General features: G+C 58.8%; 1 protein-coding gene across 1 annotated transcript in view; it reads left to right on the top strand.

The window, feature by feature from the left end:
* Window positions 1-662: 662 nt before the first annotated feature.
* The window catches only part of RBFOX3 (RNA binding fox-1 homolog 3), a 57,125-nt gene continuing 37,975 nt past the window's right edge, over window positions 663-19,812 (top strand). The window contains exon 1 of the mRNA XM_065735355.1: window positions 663-690. The gene's annotated coding sequence lies outside the window, so the exon portion shown is untranslated. The remainder of the gene's footprint in view (window positions 691-19,812) is intronic.

The following is a 19,812-nucleotide window of genomic DNA, read 5'->3' as shown; positions in this document are numbered from 1 at the left end:
GGTTCCCAGTGACTTATCTGCCACCTTCTGCCCCCCATTCTGCCGTGGGGACAAATCTGCTCCTGGTGTGGGGCCTGTCTCACCACACCACAGGCTCCATCACTCACATGGGGCGGGGGGGCTGCTGCTGGAGGTCATGGAGTAGATGGTGAATGCTCAGTGCCAAGATTGATGCTGTCCCACCTGCCATGGGAAGAAAGGCCTCAACAGCAGGGAGTATGCAATAAAGGATCACTCTGTCCTGTGTGGAGAAAGCAAAATGGAGCTGTTTGGACACAGTGTGGGACTGCACTGCCCCTGAGTGGGAGCTGAAGGGCTGGGAGTGTTTGCCTCACCCCATCCCTGCTGATTCTGCTTTGGGATGCCCCCACCAAGGGGGAGCCCTGAGCCTGGGGGGCCACACTGTGCCCCCTGCAGCCAGATAGGACACACTCTGATGGTGAGTTGTATGCTGGGATGGGGCAAAAGCATACATGAGCCCCTGCAAGCTGTGTTGCTCAGCTGCTGTGCTGCATCCTCCTCCGTTATTAGTGGTGATGCCTACACAGGGACGGCACTGGAGCCTCTCCCTCTCTCTTGCAGGCTGAGCAGCCGCTGCTGTGAGACCCTGACGGCTCTTCCTGACCACACACAGGGACAGACACCAGCGTGAGCTCCAGCGTGCTCCCACAGCACCTCTCCATCCCCAAGGTACGTCTGTCTGTCCATCCCCACACAGCTGGGCGTGGAGGGAGCGCGTGGTCTCCGTGGGGCGGGGGCCATGTCCTGCTTCCCTGGGGCTGTACCTGGTGCTGCAGCCCATGTCTGATCTGAGCCATTGCGTGCCTGGCACTGGCACTGGGCAAGGCCCACGAGGTCCTTGCCTGGGTGTGAATGCTCCTGGGGAACTTCCTCAGAGCGTGCCACCACCCGTGGGGTGGGTGCTGCTGTAGTTGGAACCTACCCCCATCAATTGGAGCTGCATATCATAAGCAGCACCAGCCTGCACGATGCTGGGTGCATGCAGCACCCAGGGGTGCGGGGAGAACCCCCCCCCCATCCCACGGGAGCGCTCTGCAATGGGAAAATGAGCGTGAACTGGAGGAGCTGCATCCCCTCACTGGGGGCAGAGGTTGTCCTGAGAGAAGGATTAAAGCGAAGGCTCTGCAAGGAGGCTGTGCAGATGTATTTCCCCGGCTGCATTAATCAGCTTGAAGGCAGCAAAGGAAGCTGAGCTCTGTGTATCACCTTGAAGTGCTTTTTTTTTTTTTTTTTTCGTCTTTTAGAAAACTTTGGGTGGATGTTATTGCTCATGAAAGCGAGGGTCTGATCATGCTGGGTAGGAGCAGGCGTAGTGTGGGCTGCCGCTATTATGCAAGCTTCCCACATGCAGCTCTGCCAGTGCACGCCGTTCCAGAACAACAGCCCGAGCCCATCCCCCGGGGCTGCACAGCCCCGCACCGCCCCGTGCCCCGCACCGCCGCCGGGTGCTGTGGGATGGATTTGGGGGGGGGGGCTGTCGCTGGGCGGCCACGCAGCATCCCCAGCCCCAGGGCTTGGCTCGGCTCGGCTCAGGGATCTCACAGATGTGTCCTCGCTGCGAAAGCAGCCGGCGCGTCACCGAGCCCCGCGGAGACGCTCCCTGTCATCCTTCAATCCAAGAGAGCCCTCCCCGCGAGGAAAGCGCTCCTGGAAGGAAGGCTTGAAGCTGAGCAATGGGGAAACATCAGAAAGGGGAGCCCTCGAGGCGCTTTTGTTCCGTGAGTGGGAGTGCTAGATCCGCTTAGACATGAAAGGCTGCGGATCCATCCCCAAAGTCAGCGCGGGGCTGCGGCGAGGGGGAGGACGGGGAGCGGCTGCAGGGGGAGGTCAGCCCGGGAGCGGCTGTCACCGGGATCCCCTCTCCCCCCTCCCCTCCGAGTGAGGAAATTGGGTCACACTTGAAAGTCAGTTTCTTGGCTGTGGATTTAATTTGGCTTTTCCAGGCTAGTTATCATATAATAAATTCCAGGAGATTTATAGAAAACATGCCCAGGGAGGCTTAGGCGGTGTGTAACAAGATTTGTGCTATTTCCCGCTGTAGAGCAGATCCAGTGAGCTCAGTGTGCCCGGGGCAGAGCTGATGCACCACGGGACGGGATGGGCTGGGGGACCCCAGCTCCTGCAGTGGGGCCACGCATCCCTGTGCGTCCCCGTCCTCTGCCCCCCTCTCCTGGACTCCGCAATGAAAGCCTCCCCTGCCCCAAGCCCCTGTGCTGCAGCCACTCTCCTCTCCCCCAGCTCCTCGGCTGCAACAAGTGGCTGTGGGACAGCGAGCTGAAATGTGCAGATCCTGGCTCCCCCCGTGCCTTTGGGAGCTGGGATTGCTCACCGCTTTGGGACAGGCCAAGAAGCGAAAGTGGCGTTGGTTTCGTTGACATTTGCAGCACCATGGCAGAGAGAACCAGCACAGCACGGAGGGCACTGCCAGCCGCGCTCCCCACACCGCCTCTCGCTGTTAACGCTGCCCAATTAGTGTCTTATTAGTCACTCCGCGTGTTAAAGCATTAAGAACAATTAAGGGTGAGAAGAGCTTCCAGATGTAGCAGCAAGCGCTGGAGCCGGGAGCTGGCAGCTCTGCTTGGTGCTCCCATATGGAAACAATCTCGAGCACAGCAGGGCTTGCTGCGGGACAGCGTGCTGCTGCACGGCCAGCATGGGGGTCCCGGGGCTGGTTTGGGATCCTGGGGTTGGGGTAGGGCCAGGAGCTGGGCTGCTCCCACTGGGGTGGGCTGAGAGCATTGGTTGTTATCCTGGGGCAGCATTACTGAGGCTGTGGCAGTGGCACGGGGATCGGTGTCCCCGAGCAGCGGGGTGTGCCTCAGCAGCTGATGTGTGCTGGAAGTGCTCCTCGTTATGAAGTCTGCACATGAACTCAGGTCTGATGTTTATGTAGTGGCCGGGCTCGGCGTGGCCCTGTCCCCGTGCTCCCAGCAGTGCTGGCAGCCCCACACTGTGGCACTGGGAATGCTGCAGGAGCGCATCTGGGACAGCACGTGTGGGGGACGACAGCCTCGACAGAGATAGCTCTCTTGTTGTGACACTTTGAGGCATGGGAGACGTAGCATGAGCAGAGACGAGCGTGACTTCAGAGCCTGTGTGCAAGTGACTTCAGCTCCCCAAAATAATCCCTGGCGCGACAGTGCAGAGAGGGAGCCTGGAACTGTCAGGGTGTGTGGTCCCAAATGAGCAAGGTGGGTGCACCCCAGTGGTGCCTCCATCCACTGCTTGGGGGGGACGGCCCTTGGTGTGCTGGTATCATCCTCCTCCTGCTCTCCCCAGGGTGAGGCCCGCGGTGCACGGACAGATGGTGCTGCTGAGTGACCTTGCAGCTCAGAGCCATTCCCTCAGCTGCATGGAGCGAGCAGCAGTGCTGCAACCTGCTCACACGGGGCTGCAGCCAGAGCATGGCTCAGCACAGGGCCGTGCGAGGCCGGCAGCGGTGCCCCAATGCCAGTGCACCCAATGGGGGCTGCGGGGAGAGGGCTGCCCCACTGCGCTGACACTGCGCTGGGATCGGGATCTGATAAACTGCTCTCCAGGGATGGAGAGCTTCATGCTCCAGGAGCACGAGGAGCTGTGGGGCCCCCACCCGTGGGCACTGCTGTGCCCATCGCCGGGGCCGTCCCCGTTGCAGCAGCACAGCAGCTCCGGTTACTTAACATGCAGCGAGCGTTGTACTGGGGCGAAATTTAGCCGTCTATTTTTTTTTTTTTTTTGGTGCCTGCATGTAAATGTGGGTAGGTGCTGTCCTGATTGATGGCAATTAGCATTTTCTAACGGTAACAGCTGTTCGGATTGCCAGGAGGCTGCTACCTCGTGCCCACGCGGCCATCTGCTCCGCTGGGCACTGCCTGGGGAGCGGCACAGCGCTGCAGAGCCGCGGATCCGCGCTGGGCTGCGCTCAGCACCGGCTCTGGTTTCTTTATTTACTGCTTTGTTTTGGTGGGGAGGTGGGGGGGGGGGATGATGGTAATAATAATAAAAGTGGAGGTTTGGGGGTTTATAAATAGCTCGTTCTGTTTATTATGGGATGGATGCTCTGTTAGCTGTGCGCTCCGGGTGGCCTGTGGTGTTGGGGTGCGTGGCAGTGGGGATCCCAGAACGCTGTGCTCAGCCCCCGGTGGGGATGTGCCCCACGAGATGCCCTGTGCTGCTGCAGCTCTGGATGGGCTGATGCCACGCACAGAGTGCAGCCGCCCCTCCTCGTTTCTCCTGGAAATCTCTCTCCTCCCATGCAAGCAACCCAGAAACACACTTGCTATTTTTTTTTCCCCTCACAGATGCAGGAGGTGGTGACTCATAGTCAGCTTGGAACTGAGTAATGTACCTAGATGTTTCTCTGCGTGTTTTTCCAGGTTAGAGCAGAAACTCTCGCGTGGTCCTTACGTGTGGTGCTCCATACTCGGTGCTGCTCGGGGCCAGCGGTGCCCGGTGTTGCTGCTGCCCACGCTGCCGTGCTGGGCTGTGTGCTCTGCCCACTCTGCAGGAGGGCTGCAGCTTTGGTAGGGCCCTGCTGCCTCTCAGTGCATCCCACTGGCTTGGTGCTGCTCCGTGCTGTCGGGCTCTGTGTGCTCTGCCCTTCCCCTGCTGCTGGGAGCTGTGCTCTGTGCCATGCACACTGTTCTGGTGCTCCCTGGATCCTGTGGCTCTGATCCTGTGAGCTTTGTTTTGGGACCACTCTCTGTGAGCTTTATTCCTCTTGCTGAGGACTTTATTTCCTCTCCTTGCATTAAGTAAAGCTCTGCTCTCCTGGCAGCGGGATGCAGTGCTCCTCTCCTTGCTCCCAGAGCTGGCCCTGCCTTGCAGAGGGACTTTAGTTTCCTGCCGTGTGATTGAGGCTGTACCAACACGGAGCCATTTGCACCAAGGTCGTATTCAGCAGCTTTGAGCCTGTCCCAAGCCCCACGCTGCTTTCTGCAATGAGCACTGTCTGGAGGAGCCCCACAGCCGTGCTGGTGCCACTGTGCATCCCTGGAGTCCGACTATGGGATAGCTCAGGGCTATGGCACCACGTGGAAGGTAGCCTGGTGCTGCAGCCACATGTCACCACGCTCACTCCTGCGGTGCTGTGTGTGCCACAAACTTGTTTCCATGGCACATTAGCTCTTCCATGGGCATCGCTCACATTTCTCTATAAAAGACACTGGCATTCCTCCTCTGCTCGGTAATCTGCTTCAGAGCAGAGCAAAGCGTGGTGGCAAATAGAGCCAGGGCTGGAGGTGTGGGGCTGTGGTTGGGCTGGAGGAGCTGGAGGCAGCACTCCCCGGGCACTGCGAGGTGGATTTCCCCACTCGCAGCCGTTACCCAGCAGCACCACAGCAAGAGGGATGGTGATTAAATGACAAAAGGTGAATTATAGAGAAAGTGCTTTCCTCCTCTCCTGAGAGCTCCCACGCTTTCTATGAGGTTGGATTCGGAGGCATTTCTGTTTTTTTATCCCCCCCTACCCCCCCCTCCCCTCAGCTTTCCTTTTACGAACATGAGTCAGTTGCAGCGCACACAGAAGGGGAGCACTGGGAGCCTCTGCCGGGGGCTGCGTGCTCTGGGGCCGCGTTGGAATACATCCCTATGGCACAGCCCCTCCAGCTGGGGTGACTGCTGCAGGAGGGGCTGAGGACAGCCACTATAGGGCCCTAGGGACCACGGAATGGGGACAGCTTTGTGTGCTGCCCTGGTGATGGCACCCAGGCATGGTGCAGGGCGTGGGACCCTGTGGTGGTACTGTGGTGGCACGGCTCTGGTGACACCCAGCAGCGAGGTCCCCGCATCACAGGGCTGTGGTCCATTCCACACAGCCTGTCAGCCCCACAGAGGGCCTGGGCACAGCACGTGGGAGCCCACTGAGGGGAACACTGTGGGGCTGCAGTGTGTGCTCAGCACTCCGAGTTGTGCTCCATTTTGGGATCCGGCCCCATCCCTGAGCTGCAGCTGCCACTCTGCGCTCTGGGTTTAAGGAAGTCCCCCCAAAAAAACCAAAAAACAAAAAAGGAGCTGTGTCCAAGCAGGGTTGGCCTCAGTTCTGCAGCAGAGCAGAGCCCAGGGCACTGCTTTCCTCCCTCTGGGTTCGCTGTGCTGCTGGGTGCTCCTTCCCTCCCTCCTCCTTTGGAAAACAGCCCCGCGCTGCTGTCATCATCGTTCCTCCTCCCGAGCAAAACTTCGCAGAGGTGTCAGCAGCCCAACAGCTCGCACTGCTCTAATGAAATGGCTCCGGAGCCGAGAGTTTGATCTATTTTTAAAGCGAGCTCAGTGCTGTCTCTACCCGCACTCCCGCGGCACCGCTCCGTCGCCGTGCTGTGCCCCACCCCTGTGCCGTGGCCGTGCTGTGCCCCGCTGCCGTGGGGCCGTGGGGCCGGGGATGCTCCTGCACAGCAGCAGCAGGGAGCAGCTGAGGGCTCCCAGTGTCTTTCTGTCGGAGGGAGAGGAGCTGTGCTCAGCCCTTGTGCCTCCGAGCAGTAGATGTGCTCCGCTTGGAAGTTTGGTATTTTCTCCTCGTTTGATGCCCTGTTATTAAAACTCGGTTTTCTACGAATAACGCCCTTTAAATAGCACTCCTCTCCCAGCAGTGACTCATCTGTGAGCAGAGCCGGGCAGCGCTGGCACCGCAGCCCCGGGGAATCCACCCCCCCTCAAGTGCACTGTGCCCTATTGGTGCAGGGCTTGGGGTTTGGGGCTGCACCCCAAATGTGGAGTTCTGGGGAAGAGCATGGGGCAGAGGGTGCTGTGTGTCCCCGTGCCTGGCACAGCCTTCACGGCAAGGTAGGAGTGGTGCAGGAGCTGGTGGCAAGAGCTCATCCTTAAGTGCTTTGTTGCTGTGTGAGTCAGGGGATGCTGTGCTGCCCTCACCGGACCCTTCTCAGCCACTCCTGCAATCCCGTGGTGTAAGTGCTAAACCTGCTCGTGCCCGCAGGCTGCTTCATCACTGTTTGCTGCTGCTTTGTGTCAAACCCTCTGGATGCAGAGGGAAGCTCTCAGTCCCAGCTGCAATGCACCCCATGGCTGCAGTGCACCCCATGGCTGCAGTGCGCCCCATGGCTGCAGTGCACCCCAAGGCTGCAGTGCGCCCCATGGCTGCAGTGTGCCCCACGGCTGCGGGGGTGCTCAATATCCTTTGCCATAGGCTGATTTCTGGCTGCAGGGAGACCCCACGGTGGGAGTGTCTGCCCCACAGTGGGGTTTGTTGCCCAGCCCTCCCCGTGGCTCCGCGTGCTGTTCCCTGGTGAGCACAGTCGGGGCGGCTGCAGGCGAGCGCCGGAGTTAATTGGCAAAGTTGTGGGTGGAAGGAGTAAGTGACAGAGTGCTCTGGGGCATAATTGAGCGCTGCGCAGAGCGTGGGAGCGGGGAGCGGGAGGGCTGCGGGTGGGACGGCTGTGGCAGAGCTGCGTGGGGGGCACGGGGCTGGGGGGGGAGAGGCGTTGGGACTGAAATAGGCACTGGAGGTGTGGGAGAGAGGGGGGCTTCCTGAGGCGGAGGGACTGCTCTTGTCCTTGGGCTGTCCTGAGTGCATATGGTTATTGCCCATCGGGGAGGACGAGGGCACAGGAGCATCTCTGACGGTGGCAGGTTCAGCTCTGAGCCGTTCAGGGCTACTGCAGACATCAGCCCTGGCCCACCCTCTGCCCCCTCCCTGGGAAGCTGCTCACTCCAGTGCAAAGTTTTCCTGTCACGATTATTATTCTTTCTGGTCTGGCATCTGTTAAAGTGACAGCAGCCTGGGAAAGTGGACGGATTGGAACAAATTTCTCATAAAAAGTAGCTAAGCTGATGAAACCATTACGGTGCCTGCATCCTGCACTCAATCATTGTGACACAGTGGGGAAGAGGTGTGCGTGTGCTGGACACTGAGCTGTGCAGGAGCATGGGGTGGGTGGCCTCACTGCTGCATGCACCCGTCCCATCCCATCCCATCCCATCCCATCCCATCCCATCCCACTCCTCTGCCAATCCCAGAGCCGATCGTTCCCTCCAGTGGGGCTCAGCCCCATGCAAGCATGGCATTTCTCAGCCACTGGCTGCACACAGCCCTGGCTCTCCCAGAGGCACAGGGGGCACATAGGCTGCTGCTACAGGTCCTGTTCTGCTATGGCTGATGGGTGTACAGGGATGGGATCCCTGCACCCATGGGCATGCTGTGGGGCTGTGCGGGGCCCTTGGCCCCCAACACTGTGGTCCTTGTGTGGAGCTGGGGTTGGACCCCGTGGTCTGTAAATGCACCCAGGAACTGTTGTGGGGATGCAGCTGCTGCTTGGGGAGAGCTGTTGGCTTATGGGGTCACAGGGATACATCTGCAAGGACCTGCCCTTGCCTCGTGCTATGTTCCTGATGTTTGAATTGATTCCCAGTCACTCTCCCCTGCTGCTCCAAATTCTGTGGGTGCTTTTTGATGCAGATGCTCTGCTCTGAGGACCAAAAAAAGCCTCCAGCAAAGGCAGTCTTATCTTCAGTCCGGGTTCTAGCAGTGTTTTAATCCCATTTCCACTCCCAGTCCAGCTCTGTACTGTGCCGAGGTCCCACTCTGAGCACTGGGTACCAGCTCAGGAGGAAAACCCCTTTTCCTGGAGGTGCTGCACTGTTCCTCTCTCTGACCTACATGGCATCGACGCATCCCAAGCAGTGCACACCGAGCTGCCTGGAGGGGAGGTGATATTTCAGGAACATCGAGGCTTCTCAGCAGCAGCTGAGCACACGAGCTCCTTCTGCTGGGAGCCCCCTGGGCACAGGTGGGTGCCCACCCCACAGGCTGCATGGCTCGCTGCATCCTGCAGAGCTCTGGGGGCTCAGTGCTGGCAGACCCCTGGCTCTGGGCTGCCCACTGCTGCCGTGCCCTTCCCAGCAGTGCTGCAGGGGCTGCTGCATCACTTCCCTGTGCATTCCCCTCCACCTGCGCGTTCCCCCAGTGATGATTTAGAGCTGGAAGTCTGCACTCCGACATGGGAAGAGGTTCCCAAGATAAAATAATCTCTGCCAGCAGCTGAAGTGACAGAAGCCCCATTAACAGCAGCATATGCCTGGAAACACACACACACACACACACATACAGTGAAGGGAGGGGAAGGGGGGGGAGAGCAGGAAGGGGGGGGGATCTCTGTTAATTGCTCTGCTGCCATTGGGATGCTCTGTGCTAATTTCCAGCATTAGCAGAGCCGGGATGTGGTTCCTTCTCCTGAGCCCGGGCAGGGCTGTCCCCTGGTGCAGGCAGCTGTAATTATCCGCATTTAACCGAGGGCTTGTAAAATCTATTTGTCTAGCAGAATGCGTAACCGCTGCGAGACGAAGGAGGGAGGATGCAGTCGCAGCTGGAGCAGAAAGTTGGGTCCCCCTGGCTGCACCCCGCTCCCCATCCCTGCGGGCTCTGTGTCACCCCACGGGCGCTGGGTGTCTGCTCTCTGACTGCTGAGCCCCGAGGTGAGCACCGAGCACCCTCGGGGCATCTGCAGCTCCCACCCTCCCTCCTCCATAGCGCTTTTTTGGCGAGAGCTGAGCTGAGAGCTGGACGTGCTGGGAGGGCAGGAAACGGTGCTGGAGCGGCGATTGTTTCACCTGTGCCTTTGGCCCATGTGCAGCTCCTTGGCTGCACAGGGGTGGGACCTTCCTGCAGGGGTGGGGGGGAGTGCTTGCTCTTTTGCAGGCATTTTCCCTGCTGGCAGCTGGAGGCAGGTCGCTGAAGCCTGGTGTTGGGTTGCCGTGGCTGAACTGTGCTAATTGCTGTGCTTGCATCGAGCTGGTGGGGTGAGTAATGTGCGTGCATGGGGGGAACACTGGTGTGTTGGGGGGGGATGCTGTGCCTCTGTGCTGTGTTGGGAGTGCGTGCTGGAAAATTGATGTTGAAATGGAGGTGTGTAGAAAAGTGTTTCCCAGTCTGGAAGTGGGATGTGACGCTGGGAGGGCTGAACTTTCATCCAGGAGAAGTCTGAGAGGTGGCAGTGCGACATCAGCAGCGCTCAGCTGTGATCAAGAGGTTTCTGTGAGCTCTGATTTAGCGTCAGAGGGATGTAATGAGATCCAGGGGCTGAGAAGCTGGTGAATTCTGACTGGAAATGAAGTGTGTATGTGTGTCTGGGATGGTGATTAACGACAGGAGCAGCTCTGGCCTGTGGGGTGGGGGTTCTCCACTGTTGGCTCACGGATGTGGGATCTGACCCCATCCCAGGCACAGTGGGGGAAGTGATGCTCCCTGCTGGGACCGACGGCCTTTTGACAATACAGTGCTCTGGGGCTTGTTGTTTTTGTTGTGGGATGCACAGTAAATCGTCCCTCTGTCCTGCAGGGAAAAGTCTCTGCTTGGCTTATAGTGTTGGGTAATGGGGTATTGTTGGCTTTCTCAAAGTTGTGCTCCCTCTACCGAGTGGCCCAGCTCCTCCTGGGGGAGGGAATTGCTTTGGAGCACCCTGGGCAGCAGACTGTGTGCTCGCACAGCTCCTTATCTCACGGACAGGGGGGCAGATGCGTGTCCCGCAGCCCACCCGCGTGCTCTGTGCTCCCCACACCCCGAGGCCAGCAGAGCCACGGGCGGGCAGCCACAGCCCTGCAGGGTGGGGGGAAGCACGAGCAGCGGGTGGGCGGGCAGGACATCAGCTCCGCAGGCACCGGGATGCTCCCCAGCGCCGTCCATCTGCTCCTTCACAGCCGCGTGTGGTTTGTGCTGCGGGTTGGGGCCAGGCTGCTCCGGAGCTTTCCTCCGGGCAGGAGCTGCTGCCAGGAGCTCAGCGGCACCGTGCCGAGTGCCGATGGAGGAGCATCCTCCTGGTGCCACAAATAGCACTGAGTCAGGTGCTGGATGGAGGCCGTGCTCGCGTGGTTTTGCAAAGTCCCATCTCTGCTCTGCTCAGACATTGGGGTAGTGCCCGGCTCCTCCCGTGCTGGTGAGAAGGGGGGGGGGATGTGGGGTGGAAAGGGTTAACGCGGGAGGATTTTTACCCTGTGGCGTAAACACTCCAGAATGCGTGTTTGCCTTCATTTGCATAACGAAATGTGTCCTAAAGGCCCTTCCTTTGGAAAAGTTCTGGGTTTTTTTTGTTTTGTTTTGTTTTTTTTACTCCATCTTCCTATACAAGGGAGGAAATTATTCATAATTAAAAAGTAATAATAATGCGGAATGAAGGAGACCAGCTGTATAATACCCGGCACAAAAGGGGGGAGCGTGGGGAATCTATTTTTACTGGTTTCCAGGGCAACAGAGATTTTGTTTACAGTGATTTTCCTCCGGTGCTGCGAGGCTGTTCCCAATTTACATTCAGAAGGAGCTCTTTGCACGGGAGTCCATCGCTGGAGGGTGCTCTGGGCACGCGGGGAGGACGCCGGGGCGGGGGGGGGGGGGGGGGGACCCGCAGCCGACAGTTCTGATCTGCCAACTCCGGAGAGAAAGTGCGCATCACCTCTGCGGTATCGGTGATGGAGTGGAGATGCTGATGGTTAGAGAGCTCTTTAATCTGGCAGGCGCGAGCGTTGCAGGATCCAGTGGCTGGAAATTGAGGCTCGCCTGATGGGGATGGGTATTTTAACGAGGGCTAATAGAGCGATGGAGCAATTTGCTGTGAGCGCGTTGCGTTCCCTGGCGCTGGGTCTGATCCTTCTGTGCTTCCCTGGAGCGGATGTGGAGGGGTTGGAATGAGTGGCATTGATTGCTGCGGGAGCGATCCCATGGGGCGGGCTGGTCCCGGTCCATCAGGGTCTGCAGAGGGCGCAGGTCCTCAGTGAATGGAAGTGGAGTGGGGCTGTCCCGCCCCTTTGGGCCTCCTCCCCATCTCTCTGTACGGGCTGGTGCTGAGTAGCTCTAACCTCGTCCCTATCCCCAGGTGCTTTTGTGGTACATACCCTGGATTCCAGCTCTGTGCTGCCCATGTCACCAGGGAGGACGTCCCTTGGGAGCAGAACTTCACTTGCTCACCTGAAGGTACCCTGAGCACACACATGAGTTTGTGTGTTTGGGGGGGGTTGCTTAATGACAGTCTTCTTTCCATAGGCAGGGCTCAGAGCAATGCTCCCCAACAGCACTGCTGGGCCTAAATCCCAGCGGGAGCTGCAGTACTGTGGGGACACGGCCCCTTCCAGCTGCACTGCTCACCCAGGGATGGCTGCAGGGTGCTGCCCTGAGAGTGCTCCTTTTGTGCACCAATAAAGGAAGGTTATTATCACCTGTTCCAGCTAATTTTCTGTGGTTTGTAATGGCTTTGGGAAGCAGGTAATTGCAGTGATCGCATTACATGTGTAGGCATTAAAGGGAATTGAGGGGACTGTTTGTTAATTAGCTGTAGTTGTGTGGAACCTGAAACATATTAACCTTCATATAATCCCAAACTATTAGGGATGAAGAAGGGATTTAATGATGGGAGAAACAGCAAAACAAAAAGCAATTAGGGCTCTTTCCCAGCACTGCTGACGCTCGGGGATGGGGCAGGGAAGTGGGCAGCTCCATCTCCTTGGGCAGCAGCACTGCTGGGGGTGGGGGGAGCTCGTGTTGGAGCCACGGGTGCTGACAGAGCTGGCTCCCTCAGAGCTGCCACGCAGTGGTGTCGGCCCGAGCTGTGTTGCTCTGGCTGTGTGCAGTACGGGGCCAGGCGTCCCGATGGGACCCCCGAGTCTTGCCCTGGCTCTGCGGGGCTTTGCACCCGAGGAGTGGGATGGGAGCAATGCCCTGCACACAGTGCAGGGGGACGGGACCCCCCGGGCCGAAGTGTGAGCAGCAGCAGCGGGGGAGATTGGGACCGCCCCCAGCCCTGCGGGGCAGAGGAGGCTGCGGGAGGCCCGGGCTGAGCCGCGCCCCGGAGCTGCGGGGATGGATAAATCCTGTTCCTATGGCAACTCCTCAGCATCACCTCCTTCCTCCCCGATGTTGGAGCCCACGATGTTCCCCGGCAGCCCGGGGCTGCTCCCCCCCGTGGCAAAGCCCTTCAGGTGCTCGGGGGCTGCGGGATCGTCGGGTGGAGGAGGAGCTCTGGAGCTGCCCGGGATGCTCCGGGTCCTCTCCCCCTGCGGGCTCAGCGCTGCCTTTCTCCATCCGCGGGCCGAGCTTCCGTGTGCCACCTCCTGCCCAGAGGTGTCAGAGCTCGTGGAGCCCTGACAGCTCCGTGATCCTGCCGGGAGCCCCGGCGCTTCACCACCAATCGTTAATATCCATCAGCACCGTGCAAACAAACTCCCCGCTCCATTTATTCCACCCAGCTCCCGATTTAATTAGGTTTTCCAGTTTTCCGCTTGTCCTGGGCCGATCACTCCTTAAAACAGTGGAGAATTAATTTGCACCTGCTGTCAGAAAGCGTCTCTCCCCAGTTAGAAAAATAATTAAGCCATCATCACACATCAGGGGTAATGAATCACTGCGCTCTGCTCCCTTCACAGGTCGTTTGTTTCCTTCCACACTGGCAAAGAAGGTGTAAACTAAATGTGAGCAGCTGCCAAGTTATCCCCATTCCCTCTCCGCCCGATATCATTGGGTTTTCCAGCTAAGCTGGGCCCTGGCGTGCTGGAATGGAAGGTGGAAGAAGAGAGGGAGGTGATGCTGCAGCAGCTGGTGCTGCTTTTTTGCTGTGCATAAGCCTGGAGAGTTGCAAAGTGTGCAGCCAGCAGGTTTGCACCAGGGCTATCCCTACTTCCTCACGTGTGATAGAGCACGTTGTAGTTGTTGAGTCTGGACACGTGGTAGTGCCAGGGAGAAAGTGCTAAGGCTGATGTTGAGGGAGAGGATGCTGTGTTTGCACAGTGTGCTGTGTTTACTGGCTTGGGTTTGGGGTCTGCTCAGGCTGATGGGAGCCCTGCAGTGCAGGGGGGGGTTCTGCTTCCAGTGGCTGAATGAGCACTTACAGAGCCATCTCCAGGGCCTCCACCCCATCTCCCTTCCTCTGCAGTTTTGCACTTTCCACCCTTCGGCCCGTGGCGTGAACCTGTTCCATGTCTGCTGCGCTGGGATGGCTGTGACCCAGTGAGGGGAGAGCAGCACCTGGGGCGGCCACCACCCTCCTCCTTGCAGGAGCTGTGCTGTGTTCATTCCTTTGTGTGGCAGATGCATTGTTATCTATTCCTGAGGGTAACTGCATGCACCAGAGCACACGGTGCCTTTGCACTGGTGCAGAGTGCTGGGGAAGGCGCAGCAGCTCCTCTGCTGTGGGCGCAGTGAATGGAGATGAAATGCTTTCCTTGCTTTTGCTGATTTGTGCTCACACCTGCTCACATGAAAGCCCAGTGCCCACTTCAGTGCCAGCTGATTAAATTAAAGTCCTAGTGAGTTTGAATAATTTTCCCTGTGAAATGTGGCAGATGGCCTCCATTAGGCGTCTGCTCCCAGCATCTGCCAGGATGTGATCAACCCCTCTTTGGAAAAAGCACAAAAGGGAATGGAACAGGAGAGACCCGGGAATGGGCGCCGGTCCCTCCATCCACGAAGAGGGAATGATGTTCTCTTTGGAAGGGAATGACATCCTGAGGAGCTGTGTCCCTCAGCGCACCCTTTGCCATACAGGTGACAGCAGGAGGGACGGGGACAGTAGTGAGCCCAGCTCACCCCCAAGGTAGGCGGGACCCTAAAATGAGGGGGTGCTCTCTCGCCGTTCTGTGTTGCAGAAGGCATCTGGCACCCGTGCCGTTGTCTGGGATGTCCTTCTGCCTCGCAATCTGTTCGAGCAGGGGACGGGATGTAGGGGACGGGGAGCTTTGTGGGGCGTCCCATCTCCCGGTGCTACACTGTGATCCGCGGGGCGGGGACGTGGCACTGGGACCCCTCATCCCCGAACACGCAGGCACGCACACACACACGCACTGCGGGGAGTGGGCAGAGGGGGTGCGGAGCGCACAGCACCGCGGGGGATGCGCGGCTGTGCCCGGCGGTGGGGCCGCATTGCCGGCAGGTGGCAGCGGCAGCCCGCGGAGCCGGGCAGAGCTGGAGGGGGGGGCTCGGAAATCCTCCCGGCCCCAAAACGCTGAGATCCCCCGGGAGCGTCGGGGAGCATCCCGCACAGCATCCCGCACAGCATCCCGCGGCGCCGGTGCCCGTTTCTGTGCCGCGTTTGGGATTGCTGAGTGCTGGAGGAAGGGGGGGGGGGGAGGTGAGGTGTGCGGCGGCTGCAGGCAGCGAGCCCGCGGGAAGGTGCACTGCTAAACTGCAGATCGATCCAAATTAAGATGGTTTCCGCTGAAAACAGCTTAATAAAGAGAAAAGGCAATAAAGCTGCGCTCAGGTGGCTGCTGCTGCTGCAGGATGGAGCTGGCTCGGCAGGCTGCAATCGAGGCTTGCTGGGCACGGGTCAGGGGGGGCTGCAGGAAGGGCTGCATGCGTGTGGTGTCTCCCCGGCAGCGCTGGGAGAAAGCATGGCTCTGCTTGGTGGCTGGTAAATGCAGTGGAAGTTGCAAATGGAAACCTGTTCCTGGCCCCAGAGACCTTGCAGCAGAATTAGTGCCGTAGCTGTGTCTGGGAGCGTTGCTGGAGGTTACCCAGCATGCTGCCAGGGGCTGGGAGGAGGCTGCAAGCTGAGGATGAGCCGAGGAAGAGCTCTGCGTGTTCAGGGCATGCTGAGCACATGCAGCAGGGCAGGGGGTGAGCTCCTGTCCTGTGATCCGTCCTCCTGCAGCTGCAAGGCCTCGCTGCCTCCCCCTGCTCCTGTGTGCGTGCCCTTGGTGCAGATAGGTGTTCTCCTTCATTTGCTCGTTTAGCCATTGTCGCGTTGTTTTAATTAAATTAGCATCTTCTAATACGTTTTGTCCTGCCATCACAGCTTAATGTTCCTCTCCAGCTGCAGGGAGCTGGGAACAGCTCCTGTGCCTGTGGTGTGCGCAGCCCCGCTGGCGTGGGGTTGTGCAGGGACTGGTGCCAGCGGGAGCAGGATCTGCCCCTGTCAGGTGCTGGGGGCCCATCGTCGACCTCCTGCATCTCCCTGGGGTCTGTCACGGAGGGGGGAGCTCCATCCACGTTTGTACCAGAGCAGCTGGGGGGAGAAAAGAGCACCGAGAGCATGTGTTCCCCTGGTTGGTCGCAGGGAGGCAGATGGAGGAGGGCTCTGGTGGTCACCGTGCCGCGGGGAAGTGCAGCAAACACCTTCATTGTCAGTCGGGGCTTGTCGGCTGGAGCGCAGGAGCGCCAGATAAAGTGTTCCAGTGAAGAAGATAATTGAAAATCAAAAAAGACTTTGTTAATTTGATTAGGCAGAGCCGGAGTTGAATTGTTCTTCATCAAAAGAGATTTAATTTTGACATGCAATTAAAGCCTTCTGCTGTACTGGTGCCCCGCTCGTTCCCAGCAAAAGGGCAAATGGGGCAGGGGGGGGTGGGGGGGACTTCACAGGACAGCGATGAGACATGCTGGGGGGAGGGGGGGGATGGGAAGAAGCGTGCAGGCAGCTGCGAGGAGCACTGCTGCAGTGAGCATCACTTCCTGAGCACTGAGACTGGGAGGTTTCTGCATGGCTATTGGCACTAATGCAGGAGGCAGCCCTGTGCCCCAGGTCTGGGAGCAGGCTTGCCCTGTAGCAGGGCAGAGTTCCCCCCTTGGTGCCCTTGCACGCCCCAGTGCTCCTCTTTGCTTCCTGCATGTAACACAGGGGATGATCACTGCATGATGTGCACAGAGGTGCCATCACCAGGAGGCGGCTGAGTGGAGGCTCTGCAGTTGGAGTTGGGGATTTAGAGCTGGTGGAAGAGAAGGAACACAGTGGGATGTGCCTGAAGGTGGAACCAGCTCTCCTGTCCCAGGGAGCCCCGCTGTGTCCTCTCCTCCCTCCCCTCGCCATCCCTGTTGCCTTCTCTTTGTTCCTCGCCTTGCCATCTGCCTGGCTCTCCTTCAGACTTGCCGCAGCTTCTGCTCCACGTGCCCATATTTCCCGCTGTTCCCTGTGCTGCCCTTCCCGGCTCCATCCCGTTAGCTGTGCTCTGAGCTCTCCCGCCCCGAGGCCGCCCGCATCTCCTGGCTCTCCTGCTCGCTCTTCTTGGCAAGGCAAGTTCTCCTTCGTGTTCCTCGCGGTGCTCCAAATGGCAGTGCCCGGTGCCCGCGCAGATGGCAGCGAGGGGACGGGGACCTGCAGGTGCTGGGGGGCAGTGGGGCAGGGAGGAGCCCAGAGTGCACAGTGCATCCCTTTGGGAGCGTGGGGCCAGCTGTGCTCCCACTCTGGTGATCCTACAGAGCCCGTTTCCAGCTGGGGCAATGGGAGACCTGCTGGCATCTCCCCAGGGCTGTGCGGGTGAATGAGGCGTTAACCCACCAGCTGCTCTTTCCTCTCCTTGGGTTCACCAGGGCTCTCCTCCTGCACCTGCGTGGGCTTTTTGTGAGCAGCAGAAAAGGTGTGAAAGCGTGAATCCCTGCGCTGCCTGCTCTCTTGAGCCATCGCTGACATATTTTGCAGCTCAGGCTGTTCTAATTGCCTTTGAAAAATGCAAACCGAGAGCCAGGATCGCTGCGTGAGGGCACAGAAACGCAGCTGCCCATGGCAGCACGGGAGCCTGTTGGAGCTGAGGAAGATGGGAGGATCCACCCCGGCTGTACCGGGGATGCTGGGATGGCACGAGGAGCCCCATGAGGGCTGCCTGGGGCAGTGGAGGGGCTGGGCCCGAGCCCGTGTGCTCCATGTGTAGCAACTCTGCTGGCAGTGTCGGTGCAGACGGGTTTGGGTGCTTCTTGCCCAGTGCTTCTGCAAGGCTGGGTGGATCAGCAGTAAAAACCTGAGCTGAGTTTGCATCTCTTTGCATCCCCTTCCTGGCAAGCAGTGGTTCAGGGAGAAGGAGCTGCGGAGGCGGTGCATAATAGCAGCACGGGTGGGTGCTCAGCCCTGCAGACCCCACGGATGGGTGCTCGGCCCACAGCCCCGCAGGGTGGTCCTGCAGAGCAGCTTCGTGGCAGCACTGTGGCTGGTGAGCTCCGGGCACAGCTCTGCACGGTGTTTACCACCATCTTGGCTTGTTGCCTTATTTGTTCTCCTCTAATTGAGCAAATGCGCTGTAGGCAGCGAAGCTAGGCCAGCATTGACTTTATTAGGGGAGAGCATCAATACAGCGCCGCATGTTAGGAGGCTCAGCCTAACGCTGTCAGACTGCTGGAGTTTTAAAGTTGCACTTTATTCATGATGTTTTGATTTCTTGTGCTCTGGGGACTCCGACGTTGATAGATTGTGATGCGGTACCAGAACAATATAATATATGGGAGCAGCTTACTTCCAAAACAGGCATTTGCCACGAGAGCCCAACATTTTCTTGAATTTTACTTTTTTTTTTTTTTTTTTTGAGAGTGAAAAATGATGGCATAAAGAAATCCTAAGCTTTGCGCAGTTCCATCATCCAGAATTAGCAACCAGAAAGTCGGTGTTACTGCTGACTGGGAGGCTGCTGGATGCTGTTATGCCAAGCTAATTTCTGCCTTCTTTCTGCTGCTGCAGCAGCCCTGGCAGGAGCTGTTCTCACTCCAGAAGTCAGAGTTTCGACACGAGCTGGTTCCTGCTGCTGCCAGCAACCGAGTGCTGCTCTTGCAAGTGAGCATCCGCTGTGTGTGCTCCCCTCGGGGTCCCTGTGCTGCTGCATTGGGAGTTTGGCTTGCAGCTTCAGCACGTTCTGGACTGCTCTCTGGCTCTGGGGAGGGGAAACCTCACCCCCAACTCCACCCTCTGGAAGCCGCAGCTGAGTGCTGTGGGGATGGGGTGCTGCAGCTTTGGGGTCCCACTGCCTCCTGTGCTGCCCACCAGGCCCTGAGGGTGAGGTTTGGGATCTGAGTGTTGCGACTGTGGGATGCTGTGTCTGTGCCAGAACGGCGTTGTACACTGCCTCGTTCTCGGAAATGTCTGAACCATTCTCGCTAAAACTTCCCTCAAAATTTCAGCCCGAGGCAGGCACTCAATATGGGAAACATTAGAGCAAGCTGACTTATACTGCATGAAGCTACAGCAGAGGGATAATAGGGTCTCTTAAAGCGCTGGGAACTGTGGTAGTGCTGCACTCCATAAAGCCTGCAGCAGCCTGGGGCTGAGCCACCCGTACTCTGCTGCAAGCAGGCATGGTGTGGCCCTGCTGGGTCACAGTGTGCTCCCTGTGGGGTGACCCTGTGTGTCATGGGGCACCATCAGCCTGCAGTGTGTTCCCAGCCAGACCTCTGCCTTGGTGGTGCAGAGGGAGCTGGCAAGAAATGATCCCTGGGGTTGGTACTGGGTCCAGTCTTGTTCAGCATCATCACTGACCTGTGTGAAGGGATAGAGTGCACCCTCTGCAAGTTTGCTGATGGTACAAAGCTGGGAGGAGTGGCTGACACCCCAGAAGGTTGCGCTGCCACTCAGCGAGAACTGGGCAGGCTGAGACTTGGTCTGAGGGTCAACAAGGGCAAATGTGGAGTCCTGTACCCAGGGAGGAAAACCAGCGTGCAGCAGTACAGGCTGGGGGCAGAGCTGCTGGAAAGGAGCTCTACAGAGAGGAAACCAGGGGTCCTGGTGGCCAGCAGTTGACCAGCAGTTGAGCAATGGTTGGCCAGTGGTTGACCGTGAGGCAGCAGTGGCCAAGAAGGCCAATGGTTCCCTGGTGTGCATCACACAGAGCACAGCCAGCAGGGCAGGGAGGTGCTCCCCTCTGCTCTGCCCTGGGAAGGCACATCTGGAGCACTGCTCCCGGTGCTGAGCTCCCCAGTTCCAGGCAGAAATGCTGCACAGAGCCCGGCGGAGGGTGCAGAGATGGTGGGGCCTGGAGCTTCTCCTGCAAGAAGAAAGGCTGAGAGCCCTGGGGCTGTTCTCTCGGGGAAGAGGAGGCTGAGAGGGCTCTGATCTGAGGCGAGGCAGATGCGGTATTTACAGAGAGGCACGAGGAGTCCCTGAGGAGAGCCGGCGCTGCTTGCATATTAAA

This window comes from Cyrtonyx montezumae, unplaced genomic scaffold (assembly GCF_038088225.1).
Source record: "Cyrtonyx montezumae isolate F1298 unplaced genomic scaffold, pur_monq_1.0 scaffold_19, whole genome shotgun sequence".
In the NCBI taxonomy this organism is placed as follows: Eukaryota; Metazoa; Chordata; class Aves; order Galliformes; family Odontophoridae; genus Cyrtonyx; species Cyrtonyx montezumae.
The sequence above is the reverse complement of the archived record's forward strand: the minus strand, read 5'-3'. Positions and strand labels throughout refer to the sequence as shown.